General features: G+C 30.5%; 16 non-coding genes across 16 annotated transcripts; all 16 read right to left on the reverse strand.

Annotated features, from left to right (window-relative positions):
* Nucleotides 1–596: 596 nt before the first annotated feature.
* On the reverse strand, nt 597–809 carry LOC135053620 (small nucleolar RNA U3). Its single transcript, XR_010242948.1, has one exon. It is a non-coding gene; the product is annotated as a small nucleolar RNA U3 (small nucleolar RNA).
* A 653-nt stretch (nt 810–1,462) lies between these two features.
* On the reverse strand, nt 1,463–1,675 carry LOC135053072 (small nucleolar RNA U3). Its single transcript, XR_010242470.1, has one exon. It is a non-coding gene; the product is annotated as a small nucleolar RNA U3 (small nucleolar RNA).
* A 657-nt stretch (nt 1,676–2,332) lies between these two features.
* Nucleotides 2,333–2,545, reverse strand: LOC135053151 (small nucleolar RNA U3). The gene has a single exon (XR_010242538.1). It is a non-coding gene; the product is annotated as a small nucleolar RNA U3 (small nucleolar RNA).
* A 653-nt stretch (nt 2,546–3,198) lies between these two features.
* On the reverse strand, nt 3,199–3,411 carry LOC135053273 (small nucleolar RNA U3). Its single transcript, XR_010242645.1, has one exon. It is a non-coding gene; the product is annotated as a small nucleolar RNA U3 (small nucleolar RNA).
* A 653-nt stretch (nt 3,412–4,064) lies between these two features.
* LOC135053754 (small nucleolar RNA U3) lies at nt 4,065–4,279 on the reverse strand. Its single transcript, XR_010243064.1, has one exon. It is a non-coding gene; the product is annotated as a small nucleolar RNA U3 (small nucleolar RNA).
* Nucleotides 4,280–4,932: 653 nt separating this feature from the next.
* On the reverse strand, nt 4,933–5,145 carry LOC135053634 (small nucleolar RNA U3). Its single transcript, XR_010242959.1, has one exon. It is a non-coding gene; the product is annotated as a small nucleolar RNA U3 (small nucleolar RNA).
* A 653-nt stretch (nt 5,146–5,798) lies between these two features.
* LOC135053202 (small nucleolar RNA U3) lies at nt 5,799–6,011 on the reverse strand. Its single transcript, XR_010242583.1, has one exon. It is a non-coding gene; the product is annotated as a small nucleolar RNA U3 (small nucleolar RNA).
* Nucleotides 6,012–6,667: 656 nt separating this feature from the next.
* Nucleotides 6,668–6,880, reverse strand: LOC135053704 (small nucleolar RNA U3). The gene has a single exon (XR_010243022.1). It is a non-coding gene; the product is annotated as a small nucleolar RNA U3 (small nucleolar RNA).
* Nucleotides 6,881–7,533: 653 nt separating this feature from the next.
* On the reverse strand, nt 7,534–7,746 carry LOC135053344 (small nucleolar RNA U3). The gene has a single exon (XR_010242707.1). It is a non-coding gene; the product is annotated as a small nucleolar RNA U3 (small nucleolar RNA).
* A 653-nt stretch (nt 7,747–8,399) lies between these two features.
* LOC135053311 (small nucleolar RNA U3) lies at nt 8,400–8,612 on the reverse strand. The gene has a single exon (XR_010242679.1). It is a non-coding gene; the product is annotated as a small nucleolar RNA U3 (small nucleolar RNA).
* Nucleotides 8,613–9,265: 653 nt separating this feature from the next.
* On the reverse strand, nt 9,266–9,478 carry LOC135053152 (small nucleolar RNA U3). Its single transcript, XR_010242539.1, has one exon. It is a non-coding gene; the product is annotated as a small nucleolar RNA U3 (small nucleolar RNA).
* A 651-nt stretch (nt 9,479–10,129) lies between these two features.
* LOC135053153 (small nucleolar RNA U3) lies at nt 10,130–10,342 on the reverse strand. The gene has a single exon (XR_010242540.1). It is a non-coding gene; the product is annotated as a small nucleolar RNA U3 (small nucleolar RNA).
* A 656-nt stretch (nt 10,343–10,998) lies between these two features.
* On the reverse strand, nt 10,999–11,211 carry LOC135053155 (small nucleolar RNA U3). The gene has a single exon (XR_010242541.1). It is a non-coding gene; the product is annotated as a small nucleolar RNA U3 (small nucleolar RNA).
* Nucleotides 11,212–11,864: 653 nt separating this feature from the next.
* LOC135053710 (small nucleolar RNA U3) lies at nt 11,865–12,077 on the reverse strand. Its single transcript, XR_010243028.1, has one exon. It is a non-coding gene; the product is annotated as a small nucleolar RNA U3 (small nucleolar RNA).
* A 653-nt stretch (nt 12,078–12,730) lies between these two features.
* LOC135053156 (small nucleolar RNA U3) lies at nt 12,731–12,943 on the reverse strand. The gene has a single exon (XR_010242542.1). It is a non-coding gene; the product is annotated as a small nucleolar RNA U3 (small nucleolar RNA).
* Nucleotides 12,944–13,596: 653 nt separating this feature from the next.
* LOC135053157 (small nucleolar RNA U3) lies at nt 13,597–13,809 on the reverse strand. Its single transcript, XR_010242543.1, has one exon. It is a non-coding gene; the product is annotated as a small nucleolar RNA U3 (small nucleolar RNA).
* Between the last annotated feature and the right edge of the window lie 626 nt (nt 13,810–14,435).

The following is a 14,435-nucleotide window of genomic DNA, read 5'->3' on the forward strand; positions in this document are numbered from 1 at the left end:
AGACATTTTTGGACCCATTCATAAAACTTGATATAGAAATTGTCAACCAATTTTCAGTTGCATAACATTCTCCACAAATTTTCAGACTACAATCCATTCACTATCATATACTGAATGATTTTCTGTGAGAGTAGACACATTTTAAGATTGTATTAGGTAACATGTTATACTTTTTGCATATATAAACTTATTTAAGCCAAAATATTAATCAGAACACTTAACAATGAAACCAATGCACTAATAGCATTGCTACTACAAAATTTCTTATATTGCATATAGGAAATAAACTAGTGGCTTGCATTAATTGCTGATTTGCTAAAGAATTAAACAATTATTAAACAAATACATTGCAAACAAAAGGTTCTTTTAAGGAAAGCACACTTTACATTTTTCAAGTCATCATTGACATCAACCACTTAAAGAAGGTTAAAATTAAAATGTAAAATAATACTCTTAGACATTGCTTTTATTCCTATATCATAAAAAACATTCTGATTCAGGAATGTTGAAACATCAATGCGTATTCTTTCAAGGATATTAAACGTTATATAAACTTAGTTTTAAATAACCATAGTTGATTTTAAAGTGTGTAATCAGCCACTCTGAATGAACCCTCTTCTACCACTTATTTATTAAGAAGTAGGACAGTCATCAAAAGCTAACAACATCTGCATGAAACAGAGTTGCTAACTGCCTTCATGCTGAGAAGAGAGCTCTTAAACTCATCATGGTGGTTGGCGAGTTTGAACACTTTCAAACACATTTCTCCCATCATTGCCTATAGAAATGATCCCTGGAAGTATAGTCTTAATTACATTTTGTTGATGGTTTAGATTAGCCATATGAATTCCTCTTTTAACTCATGGTGACATTTTTGGACCAATTCATAAAACTTGATATAGAAATTGTCAACCAATTTTCAGTTGCATAACATTATCCACAAATTTTTAGACTACAATTCATTCACTATCATATACTGAATGATTTTCTGTGAGAGTAGACACATTTTAAGATTGTATTAGGTAACATATTATAATTTTTGCATATATAAACTTGTTTAAGCCAAAATATTAAACAGAACACTTAACAATGAAACCAATGCACTAATAGCATTGGTACTTCAATATTTCTTATATTGCATATAGGAAATAAACTAGTGGCTTGCATTAATTGCTGATTTGCTAAAGAATTAAACAATTATTAAACAAATACACTGCAAACAAAAGGTTCTTTTAAGGAAAGCACACTTTACATTTTTCAAGTCCTCATTGACATGAACCACTTAAAGAAGGTTACAATTAATATGTAAAATAATACTCTTAGACATTGCTTTAATTGCTATATCATAAAAAACATTCTGATTCAGGAATGTTGAAACATCAATGCGTATTCTTTCAAAGATATTAAACATTATACAAACTTAGTTTTAAATAACCATAGTTGATTTTAAAGTGTGTAATCAGCCACTCTGAATGAGCCCTCTTCTACCACTTCTTTATTAAGAAGTAGGACAGTCATCAAAAGCTAACAACATCTGCATGAAACAGAGTTGCTAACTGCCTTCATGCTGAGAAGAGAGCTCTTAAACTCATCATAGTGGTTGGCGAGTTTGGACACTTTCAAGCACATTTCTCCCATCATTGCCTATAGAAATGATCCCTGAAAGTATAGTCTTAAATACATTTTGTTGATGGTTTAGATAGGCCATATGAATTCCTCTTTTAACTCATGGTGACATTTTTGGACCCATTCATAAAACTTGATATAGAAATTGTCAACCAATTTTCAGTTGCATAACATTCTCCACAAATTTTCAGACTACAATTCATTCACTATCATATACTGAATGATTTTCTGTGAGAGTAGACACATTTTAAGATTGTATTAGGTAACATGTTATCATTTTTGCATATATAAACTTGTTTTAAGCCAAAATATTAAACAGAACACTTAACAATGAAACCAATGCACTAATAGCATTGGTACTTCAAAATTTCTTATATTGCATATAGGAAATAAACTAGTGGCTTGCATTAATTGCTGATTTGCTAAAGAATTAAACAATTATTAAACAAATACACTGCAAACAAAATGTTCTTTTAAGGAAAGCACACTTTTACATTTTTCAAGTCCTCATTGACATGAACCACTTAAAGAAGGTTACAATTAAAATGTAAAATAATACTCTTAGACATTGCTTTTATTCCTATATCATAAAAAAAACATTCTGATTTAGGAATGTTGAAACATCAATGCGTATTCTTTCAAGGATGTTAAACATTATACAAACTAACTTCTAAATAACCATAGTTGATTTTAAAGTGTGTAATCAGCCACTCTGAATGAGCCCTCTTCTACCACTTCTTTATTAAGAAGTAGGACAGTCATCAAAAGCTAACAACATCTGCATGAAACAGAGTTGCTAACTGCCTTCATGCTGAGAAGAGAGCTCTTAAACTCATCATGGTGGTTGGCGAGTTTGGACACTTTCAAGCACATTTCTCCCATCATTGCCTATAGAAATGATCCCTGAAAGTATAGTCTTAAATACATTTTGTTGATGGTTTAGATAGGCCATATGAATTCCTCTTTTAACTCATGGAGACATTTTTGGACCCATTCATAAAACTTGATATAGAAATTGTCAACCAATTTTCAGTTGCATAACATTCTCCACAAATTTTCAGACTACAATCCATTCACTATCATATACTGAATGATTTTCTGTGAGAGTAGACACATTTTAAGATTGTATTAGGTAACATGTTATACTTTTTGCATATATAAACTTATTTAAGCCAAAATATTAATCAGAACACTTAACAATGAAACCAATGCACTAATAGCATTGCTACTACAAAATTTCTTATATTGCATATAGGAAATAAACTAGTGGCTTGCATTAATTGCTGATTTGCTAAAGAATTAAACAATTATTAAACAAATACACTGCAAACAAAAGGTTATTTTAAGGAAAGCACACTTTACATTTTTCAAGTCCTCATTGACATGAACCACTTAAAGAAGGTTAAAATTAAAATGTAAAATAATACTCTTAGACATTGCTTTAATTGCTATATCATAAAAAACATTCTGATTCAGGAATGTTGAAACATCAATGCGTATTCTTTCAAGGATATTAAACATTATACAAACTTAGTTTTAAATAACCATAGTTGATTTTAAAGTGTGTAATCAGCCACTCTGAATGAGCCCTCTTCTACCACTTCTTTATTAAGAAGTAGGACAGTCATCAAAAGCTAACAACATCTGCATGAAACAGAGTTGCTAACTGCCTTCATGCTGAGAAGAGAGCTCTTAAACTCATCATGGTGGTTGGCGAGTTTGGACACTTTCAAGCACATTTCTCCCATCATTGCCTATAGAAATGATCCCTGAAAGTATAATCTTAGCTACATTTGGTTGATGGTTTAGATAGGCCATATAAATTCCTCTTTTAACTCATAGTGACATTTTAGGACCCATGCATAAAACTTGATATAGAAATTGTCAACCAATATTCAGTTGCATAACATTCTCCACAAATTTTCAGACTACAATTCATTCACTATCATATACTGAATGATTTTCTGTGAGAGTAGACACATTTTAAGATTGTATTAGGTAACATATTATAATTTTTGCATATATAAATTTGTTTAAACCAAAATATTAAACAGAACACTTAACAATGAAACCAATGCACTAATAGCATTGGTACTTCAAAATTTCTTATATTGCATATAGGAAATAAACTAGTGGCTTGCATTAATTGCTGATTTGCTAAAGAATTAAACAATTATTAAACAAATACACTGCAAACAAAAGGTTCTTTTAAGGAAAGCACACTTTACATTTTTCAAGTCATCATTGACATGAACCACTTAAAGAAGGTTAAAATTAAAATGTAAAATAATACTCTTAGACATTGCTTTAATTGCTATATCATAAAAAACATTCTGATTCAGGAATGTTGAAACATCAATGCGTATTCTTTCAAGGATATTAAACATTATACAAACTTAGTTTTAAATAACCATAGTTGATTTTAAAGTGTGTAATCAGCCACTCTGAATGAGCCCTCTTCTACCACTTCTTTATTAAGAAGTAGGACAGTCATCAAAAGCTAACAACATCTGCATGAAACAGAGTTGCTAACTGCCTTCATGCTGAGAAGAGAGCTCTTAAACTCATCATGGTGGTTGGCGAGTTTGGACACTTTCAAGCACATTTCTCCCATCATTGCTTATATAGAAATGATCCCTGAAAATATAGTCTAAAATACATTTTGTTGATGGTTTAGATAGGCCATATGAATTCCTCTTTTAACTCATGGAGACATTTTTGGACCCATTCATAAAACTTGATATAGAAATTGTCAACCAATTTTCAGTTGCATAACATTCTCCACAAATTTTCAGACTACAATCCATTCACTATCATATACTGAATGATTTTCTGTGAGAGTAGACACATTTTAAGATTGTATTAGGTAACATGTTATACTTTTTGCATATATAAACTTATTTAAGCCAAAATATTAATCAGAACACTTAACAATGAAACCAATGCACTAATAGCATTGCTACTACAAAATTTCTTATATTGCATATAGGAAATAAACTAGTGGCTTGCATTAATTGCTGATTTGCTAAAGAATTAAACAATTATTAAACAAATACACTGCAAACAAAAGGTTCTTTTAAGGAAAGCACACTTTACATTTTTCAAGTCATCATTGACATCAACCACTTAAAGAAGGTTAAAATTAAAATGTAAAATAATACTCTTAGACATTGCTTTTATTCCTATATCATAAAAAACATTCTGATTCAGGAATGTTGAAACATCAATGCGTATTCTTTCAAGGATATTAAACGTTATATAAACTTAGTTTTAAATAACCATAGTTGATTTTAAAGTGTGTAATCAGCCACTCTGAATGAACCCTCTTCTACCACTTATTTATTAAGAAGTAGGACAGTCATCAAAAGCTAACAACATCTGCATGAAACAGAGTTGCTAACTGCCTTCATGCTGAGAAGAGAGCTCTTAAACTCATCATGGTGGTTGGCGAGTTTGGACACTTTCAAACACATTTCTCCCATCATTGCCTATAGAAATGATCCCTGGAAGTATAGTCTTAATTACATTTTGTTGATGGTTTAGATTAGCCATATGAATTCCTCTTTTAACTCATGGTGACATTTTTGGACCAATTCATAAAACTTGATATAGAAATTGTCAACCAATTTTCAGTTGCATAACATTATCCACAAATTTTTAGACTACAATTCATTCACTATCATATACTGAATGATTTTCTGTGAGAGTAGACACATTTTAAGATTGTATTAGGTAACATATTATAATTTTTGCATATATAAACTTGTTTAAGCCAAAATATTAAACAGAACACTTAACAATGAAACCAATGCACTAATAGCATTGGTACTTCAATATTTCTTATATTGCATATAGGAAATAAACTAGTGGCTTGCATTAATTGCTGATTTGCTAAAGAATTAAACAATTATTAAACAAATACACTGCAAACAAAAGGTTCTTTTAAGGAAAGCACACTTTACATTTTTCAAGTCCTCATTGACATGAACCACTTAAAGAAGGTTACAATTAATATGTAAAATAATACTCTTAGACATTGCTTTAATTGCTATATCATAAAAAACATTCTGATTCAGGAATGTTGAAACATCAATGCGTATTCTTTCAAAGATATTAAACATTATACAAACTTAGTTTTAAATAACCATAGTTGATTTTAAAGTGTGTAATCAGCCACTCTGAACGAGCCCTCTTCTACCACTTCTTTATTAAGAAGTAGGACAGTCATCAAAAGCTAACAACATCTGCATGAAACAGAGTTGCTAACTGCCTTCATGCTGAGAAGAGAGCTCTTAAACTCATCATGGTGGTTGGCGAGTTTGGACACTTTCAAGCACATTTCTCCCATCATTGCCTATAGAAATGATCCCTGAAAGTATAGTCTTAAATACATTTTGTTGATGGTTTAGATAGGCCATATGAATTCCTCTTTTAACTCATGGTGACATTTTTGGACCCATTCATAAAACTTGATATAGAAATTGTCAACCAATTTTCAGTTGCATAACATTCTCCACAAATTTTCAGACTACAATTCATTCACTATCATATACTGAATGATTTTCTGTGAGAGTAGACACATTTTATGATTGTATTAGGTAACATGTTATCATTTTTGCATATATAAACTTGTTTTAAGCCAAAATATTAAACAGAACACTTAACAATGAAACCAATGCACTAATAGCATTGGTACTTCAAAATTTCTTATATTGCATATAGGAAATAAACTAGTGGCTTGCATTAATTGCTGATTTGCTAAAGAATTAAACAATTATTAAACAAATACACTGCAAACAAAATGTTCTTTTAAGGAAAGCACACTTTACATTTTTCAAGTCCTCATTGACATGAACCACTTAAAGAAGGTTACAATTAAAATGTAAAATAATACTCTTAGACATTGCTTTTATTCCTATATCATAAAAAAAACATTCTGATTTAGGAATGTTGAAACATCAATGCGTATTCTTTCAAGGATATTAAACATTATACAAACTAACTTCTAAATAACCATAGTTGATTTTAAAGTGTGTAATCAGCCACTCTGAATGAGCCCTCTTCTACCACTTCTTTATTAAGAAGTAGGACAGTCATCAAAAGCTAACAACATCTGCATGAAACAGAGTTGCTAACTGCCTTCATGCTGAGAAGAGAGCTCTTAAACTCATCATGGTGGTTGGCGAGTTTGGACACTTTCAAGCACATTTCTCCCATCATTGCCTATAAAAATGATCCCTGAAAGTATACTCTTAAATACATTTTGTTGATGGTTTAGATAGGCCATATGAATTCCTCTTTTAACTCATGGAGACATTTTTGGACCCATTCATAAAACTTGATATAGAAATTGTCAACCAATTTTCAGTTGCATAACATTCTCCACAAATTTTCAGACTACAATCCATTCACTATCATATACTGAATGATTTTCTGTGAGAGTAGACACATTTTAAGATTGTATTAGGTAACATATTATAATTTTTGCATATATAAATTTGTTTAAACCAAAATATTAAACAGAACACTTAACAATGAAACCAATGCACTAATAGCATTGGTACTTCAAAATTTCTTATATTGCATATAGGAAATAAACTAGTGGCTTGCATTAATTGCTGATTTGCTAAAGAATTAAACAATTATTAAACAAATACACTGCAAACAAAAGGTTCTTTTAAGGAAAGCACACTTTACATTTTTCAAGTCATCATTGACATGAACCACTTAAAGAAGGTTAAAATTAAAATGTAAAATAATACTCTTAGACATTGCTTTAATTGCTATATCATAAAAAACATTCTGATTCAGGAATGTTGAAACATCAATGCGTATTCTTTCAAGGATATTAAACATTATACAAACTTAGTTTTAAATAACCATAGTTGATTTTAAAGTGTGTAATCAGCCACTCTGAATGAGCCCTCTTCTACCACTTCTTTATTAAGAAGTAGGACAGTCATCAAAAGCTAACAACATCTGCATGAAACAGAGTTGCTAACTGCCTTCATGCTGAGAAGAGAGCTCTTAAACTCATCATGGTGGTTGGCGAGTTTGGACACTTTCAAGCACATTTCTCCCATCATTGCCTATAGAAATGATCCCTGCAAGTATAGTCTTAAATACATTTTGTTGATGGTTTAGATAGGCCATATGAATTCCTCTTTTAACTCATGGTGACATTTTTGGACCCATTCATAAAACTTGATATAGAAATTGTCCACCAATTTTCAGTTGCATAACATTCTCCACAAATTTTCAGACTACAATTCATTCACTATCATATACTGAATGATTTTCTGTGAGAGTAGACACATTTTAAGATTGTATTAGGTAACATATTATCATTTTTGCATATATAAACTTGTTTAAGCCAAAATATTAAACAGAACACTTAACAATGAAACCAATGCACTAATAGCATTGGTACTTCAAAATTTCTTATATTGCATATAGGAAATAAACTAGTGGCTTGCATTAATTGCTGATTTGCTAAAGAATTAAACAATTATTAAACAAATACACTGCAAACAAAAGGTTCTTTTAAGGAAAGCACACTTTACATTTTTCAAGTCATCATTGACATGAACCACTTAAAGAAGGTTAAAATTAAAATGTAAAATAATACTCTTAGACATTGCTTTTATTCCTATATCATAAAAAACATTCTGATTCAGGAATGTTGAAACATCAATGCGTATTCTTTCAAAGATATTAAACATTATACAAACTTAGTTTTAAATAACCATAGTTGATTTTAAAGTGTGTAATCAGCCACTCTGAATGAGCCCTCTTCTACCACTTCTTTATTAAGAAGTAGGACAGTCATCAAAAGCTAACAACATCTGCATGAAACAGAGTTGCTAACTGCCATCATGCTGAGAAGAGAGCTCTTAAACTCATCATGGTGGTTGGCGAGTTTGGACACTTTCAAACACATTTCTCCCATCATTGCCTATAGAAATGATCCCTGGAAGTATAGTCTTAATTACATTTTGTTGATGGTTTAGATTAGCCATATGAATTCCTCTTTTAACTCATGGTGACATTTTTGGACCAATTCATAAAACTTGATATAGAAATTGTCAACCAATTTTCAGTTGCATAACATTATCCACAAATTTTCAGACTACAATTCATTCACTATCATATACTGAATGATTTTCTGTGAGAGTAGACACATTTTAAGATTGTATTAGGTAACATATTATAATTTTTGCATATATAAACTTGTTTAAGCCAAAATATTAAACAGAACACTTAACAATGAAACCAATGCACTAATAGCATTGGTACTTCAATATTTCTTATATTGCATATAGGAAATAAACTAGTGGCTTGCATTAATTGCTGATTTGCTAAAGAATTAAACAATTATTAAACAAATACACTGCAAACAAAAGGTTCTTTTAAGGAAAGCACACTTTACATTTTTCAAGTCCTCATTGACATGAACCACTTAAAGAAGGTTACAATTAATATGTAAAATAATACTCTTAGACATTGCTTTAATTGCTATATCATAAAAAACATTCTGATTCAGGAATGTTGAAACATCAATGCGTATTCTTTCAAAGATATTAAACATTATACAAACTTAGTTTTAAATAACCATAGTTGATTTTAAAGTGTGTAATCAGCCACTCTGAATGAGCCCTCTTCTACCACTTCTTTATTAAGAAGTAGGACAGTCATCAAAAGCTAACAACATCTGCATGAAACAGAGTTGCTAACTGCCTTCATGCTGAGAAGAGAGCTCTTAAACTCATCATGGTGGTTGGCGAGTTTGGACACTTTCAAGCACATTTCTCCCATCATTGCCTATAGAAATGATCCCTGAAAGTATAGTCTTAAATACATTTTGTTGATGGTTTAGATAGGCCATATGAATTCCTCTTTTAACTCATGGTGACATTTTTGGACCCATTCATAAAACTTGATATAGAAATTGTCCACCAATTTTCAGTTGCATAACATTCTCCACAAATTTTCAGACTACAATTCATTCACTATCATATACTGAATGATTTTCTGTGAGAGTAGACACATTTTAAGATTGTATTAGGTAACATATTATCATTTTTGCATATATAAACTTGTTTAAGCCAAAATATTAAACAGAACACTTAACAATGAAACCAATGCACTAATAGCATTGGTACTTCAAAATTTCTTATATTGCATATAGGAAATAAACTAGTGGCTTGCATTAATTGCTGATTTGCTAAAGAATTAAACAATTATTAAACAAACACTGCAAACAAAAGGTTCTTTTAAGGAAAGCACACTTTACATTTTTCAAGTCCTCATTGACATGAACCACTTAAAGAAGGTTACAATTAATATGTAAAATAATACACTTAGACATTGCTTTAATTGCTATATCATAAAAAACATTCTGATTCAGGAATGTTGAAACATCAATGCGTATTCTTTCAAAGATATTAAACATTATACAAACTTAGTTTTAAATAACCATAGTTGATTTTAAAGTGTGTAATCAGCCACTCTGAATGAGCCCTCTTCTACCACTTCTTTATTAAGAAGTAGGACAGTCATCAAAAGCTAACAACATCTGCATGAAACAGAGTTGCTAACTGCCTTCATGCTGAGAAGAGAGCTCTTAAACTCATCATGGTGGTTGGCGAGTTTGGACACTTTCAAGCACATTTCTCCCATCATTGCCTATAGAAATGATCCCTGAAAGTATAGTCTTAAATACATTTTGTTGATGGTTTAGATAGGCCATATGAATTCCTCTTTTAACTCATGGTGACATTTTTGGACCCATTCATAAAACTTGATATAGAAATTGTCAACCAATTTTCAGTTGCATAACATTCTCCACAAATTTTCAGACTACAATTCATTCACTATCATATACTGAATGATTTTCTGTGAGAGTAGACACATTTTAAGATTGTATTAGGTAACATGTTATCATTTTTGCATATATAAACTTGTTTTAAGCCAAAATATTAAACAGAACACTTAACAATGAAACCAATGCACTAATAGCATTGGTACTTCAAAATTTCTTATATTGCATATAGGAAATAAACTAGTGGCTTGCATTAATTGCTGATTTGCTAAAGAATTAAACAATTATTAAACAAATACACTGCAAACAAAATGTTCTTTTAAGGAAAGCACACTTTACATTTTTCAAGTCCTCATTGACATGAACCACTTAAAGAAGGTTACAATTAAAATGTAAAATAATACTCTTAGACATTGCTTTTATTCCTATATCATAAAAAAAACATTCTGATTCAAGAATGTTGAAACATCAATGCGTATTCTTTCAAGGATATTAAACATTATACAAACTAACTTTTAAATAACCATAGTTGATTTTAAAGTGTGTAATCAGCCACTCTGAATGAGCCCTCTTCTACCACTTCTTTATTAAGAAGTAGGACAGTCATCAAAAGCTAACAACATCTGCATGAAACAGAGTTGCTAACTGCCTTCATGCTGAGAAGAGAGCTCTTAAACTCATCATGGTGGTTGGCGAGTTTGGACACTTTCAAGCACATTTCTCCCATCATTGCCTATAGAAATGATCCCTGAAAGTATAGTCTTAAATACATTTTGTTGATGGTTTAGATAGGCCATATGAATTCCTCTTTTAACTCATGGAGACATTTTTGGACCCATTCATAAAACTTGATATAGAAATTGTCAACCAATTTTCAGTTGCATAACATTCTCCACAAATTTTCAGACTACAATCCATTCACTATCATATACTGAATGATTTTCTGTGAGAGTAGACACATTTTAAGATTGTATTAGGTAACATGTTATACTTTTTGCATATATAAACTTATTTAAGCCAAAATATTAATCAGAACACTTAACAATGAAACCAATGCACTAATAGCATTGCTACTACAAAATTTCTTATATTGCATATAGGAAATAAACTAGTGGCTTGCATTAATTGCTGATTTGCTAAAGAATTAAACAATTATTAAACAAATACACTGCAAACAAAAGGTTCTTTTAAGGAAAGCACACTTTACATTTTTCAAGTCATCATTGACATCAACCACTTAAAGAAGGTTAAAATTAAAATGTAAAATAATACTCTTAGACATTGCTTTTATTCCTATATCATAAAAAACATTCTGATTCAGGAATGTTGAAACATCAATGCGTATTCTTTCAAGGATATTAAACGTTATATAAACTTAGTTTTAAATAACCATAGTTGATTTTAAAGTGTGTAATCAGCCACTCTGAATGAACCCTCTTCTACCACTTATTTATTAAGAAGTAGGACAGTCATCAAAAGCTAACAACATCTGCATGAAACAGAGTTGCTAACTGCCTTCATGCTGAGAAGAGAGCTCTTAAACTCATCATGGTGGTTGGCGAGTTTGGACACTTTCAAACACATTTCTCCCATCATTGCCTATAGAAATGATCCCTGGAAGTATAATCTTAATTACATTTTGTTGATGGTTTAGATTAGCCATATGAATTCCTCTTTTAACTCATGGTGACATTTTTGGACCAATTCATAAAACTTGATATAGAAATTGTCAACCAATTTTCAGTTGCATAACATTATCCACAAATTTTTAGACTACAATTCATTCACTATCATATACTGAATGATTTTCTGTGAGAGTAGACACATTTTAAGATTGTATTAGGTAACATATTATAATTTTTGCATATATAAACTTGTTTAAGCCAAAATATTAAACAGAACACTTAACAATGAAACCAATGCACTAATAGCATTGGTACTTCAATATTTCTTATATTGCATATAGGAAATAAACTAGTGGCTTGCATTAATTGCTGATTTGCTAAAGAATTAAACAATTATTAAACAAATACACTGCAAACAAAAGGTTCTTTTAAGGAAAGCACACTTTACATTTTTCAAGTCCTCATTGACATGAACCACTTAAAGAAGGTTACAATTAATATGTAAAATAATACTCTTAGACATTGCTTTAATTGCTATATCATAAAAAACATTCTGATTCAGGAATGTTGAAACATCAATGCGTATTCTTTCAAAGATATTAAACATTATACAAACTTAGTTTTAAATAACCATAGTTGATTTTAAAGTGTGTAATCAGCCACTCTGAATGAGCCCTCTTCTACCACTTCTTTATTAAGAAGTAGGACAGTCATCAAAAGCTAACAACATCTGCATGAAACAGAGTTGCTAACTGCCTTCATGCTGAGAAGAGAGCTCTTAAACTCATCATGGTGGTTGGCGAGTTTGGACACTTTCAAGCACATTTCTCCCATCATTGCCTATAGAAATGATCCCTGAAAGTATAGTCTTAAATACATTTTGTTGATGGTTTAGATAGGCCATATGAATTCCTCTTTTAACTCATGGTGACATTTTTGGACCCATTCATAAAACTTGATATAGAAATTGTCAACCAATTTTCAGTTGCATAACATTCTCCACAAATTTTCAGACTACAATTCATTCACTATCATATACTGAATGATTTTCTGTGAGAGTAGACACATTTTAAGATTGTATTAGGTAACATATTATAATTTTTGCATATATAAACTTGTTTAAGCCAAAATATTAAACAGAACACTTAACAATGAAACCAATGCACTAATAGCATTGGTACTTCAATATTTCTTATATTGCATATAGGAAATAAACTAGTGGCTTGCATTAATTGCTGATTTGCTAAAGAATTAAACAATTATTAAACAAATACACTGCAAACAAAAGGTTCTTTTAAGGAAAGCACACTTTACATTTTTCAAGTCCTCATTGACATGAACCACTTAAAGAAGGTTACAATTAATATGTAAAATAATACTCTTAGACATTGCTTTAATTGCTATATCATAAAAAACATTCTGATTCAGGAATGTTGAAACATCAATGCGTATTCTTTCAAAGATATTAAACATTATACAAACTTAGTTTTAAATAACCATAGTTGATTTTAAAGTGTGTAATCAGCCACTCTGAATGAGCCCTCTTCTACCACTTCTTTATTAAGAAGTAGGACAGTCATCAAAAGCTAACAACATCTGCATGAAACAGAGTTGCTAACTGCCTTCATGCTGAGAAGAGAGCTCTTAAACTCATCATGGTGGTTGGCGAGTTTGGACACTTTCAAGCACATTTCTCCCATCATTGCCTATAGAAATGATCCCTGAAAGTATAGTCTTAAATACATTTTGTTGATGGTTTAGATAGGCCATATGAATTCCTCTTTTAACTCATGGTGACATTTTTGGACCCATTCATAAAACTTGATATAGAAATTGTCAACCAATTTTCAGTTGCATAACATTCTCCACAAATTTTCAGACTACAATTCATTCACTATCATATACTGAATGATTTTCTGTGAGAGTAGACACATTTTAAGATTGTATTAGGTAACATGTTATCATTTTTGCATATATAAACTTGTTTAAGCCAAAATATTAAACAGAACACTTAACAATGAAACCAATGCACTAATAGCATTGGTACTTCAAAATTTCTTATATTGCATATAGGAAATAAACTAGTGGCTTGCATTAATTGCTGATTTGCTAAAGAATTAAACAATTATTAAACAAATACACTGCAAACAAAATGTTCTTTTAAGGAAAGCACACTTCACATTTTTCAAGTCATCATTGACATGAACCACTTAAAGAAGGTTACAATTAAAATGTAAAATAATACTCTTAGACATTGCTTTTATTCCTATATCATAAAAAAACATTCTGATTTAGGAATGTTGAAACATCAATGCGTATTCTTTCAAGGATATTAAACATTATACAAACTTACTTTTAAATAA

The sequence above is a fragment of the Pseudophryne corroboree genome, chromosome 2 (genome assembly GCF_028390025.1).
Source record: "Pseudophryne corroboree isolate aPseCor3 chromosome 2, aPseCor3.hap2, whole genome shotgun sequence".
Taxonomy (NCBI): domain Eukaryota; kingdom Metazoa; phylum Chordata; class Amphibia; order Anura; family Myobatrachidae; genus Pseudophryne; species Pseudophryne corroboree.